Raw genomic sequence first — 919 nt, forward strand, 5'->3', positions numbered from 1 at the left:
TCTAAACAAATATACACCCAATACTATTTCTTACGTTTCTGTAGTCCCTTCAATCCGTAGCATAGGGGTTGGTTCGAAATCTGTGTCACTGGTTGTTTGGGATGCCGGCACAAAAACCTAGATCGGGACTCTAAACAAGAAGAAAAATGAAAGGTTAACAACGTATTTGAAAATAATAAGGTTATAAGGTTGAAATATTCTTGAAAAACTCACACTGCAAGCGCTTCCGACGGTGTTTGTTCCCTCACAACCATCATATTCGAATCAGTCGGAATCAACCTAAAATACACCCAAAGAAGGTCAAAAAATACACCCGAACAATTCAAAAAGAAGACGGGCTTTGTTTTTTGAGAACTTACATACTTGCAGTTTTTGCTTTTTGTTTGCTGCCTTTTTTTCTTGAATAAAATAATAAAGGGCTTTTTTTCTAAAAAAAATATATACAGAATTAGAAGTAGAAGGTAATAGAAGAACAAAAGTAACAGTTATTTGAAAGAGAAATTACATGCTCTGTGACGGCTGGTTTACACTACTCTGTTCTGTGCGTCCCTGAGAGGAAGGATCATCACTTCCCAAGTTCACAGCCGGTAGTCTAAACAGATTTCATGTTATTCAGACAAAATAAGATACAGGTATAAAATACACCCAAATGAATGCACGAGACACAACCAACCAAATGGACAATATACACCCAACTTGATCCACAAAATACACCCAAATGGTTCACAAAATACATCCAAATCTCAAATAATAACAAGATTTTATTAAATAATAAAGCTTCTTATGTTTCAGAGGACACATAGCGACCTTCTGTCGATCGCAGGTCAGCTTGGTTCTCCCTGCTAAACAAGATACAATTATTACCAAACAAAACACACCAAAATCTCAAATACACAGCCCAGCAAGACATACCCCTCTG

The sequence above is a fragment of the Arachis duranensis genome, chromosome 6 (genome assembly GCF_000817695.3).
Source record: "Arachis duranensis cultivar V14167 chromosome 6, aradu.V14167.gnm2.J7QH, whole genome shotgun sequence".
NCBI classification, from domain to species: Eukaryota; Viridiplantae; Streptophyta; class Magnoliopsida; order Fabales; family Fabaceae; genus Arachis; species Arachis duranensis.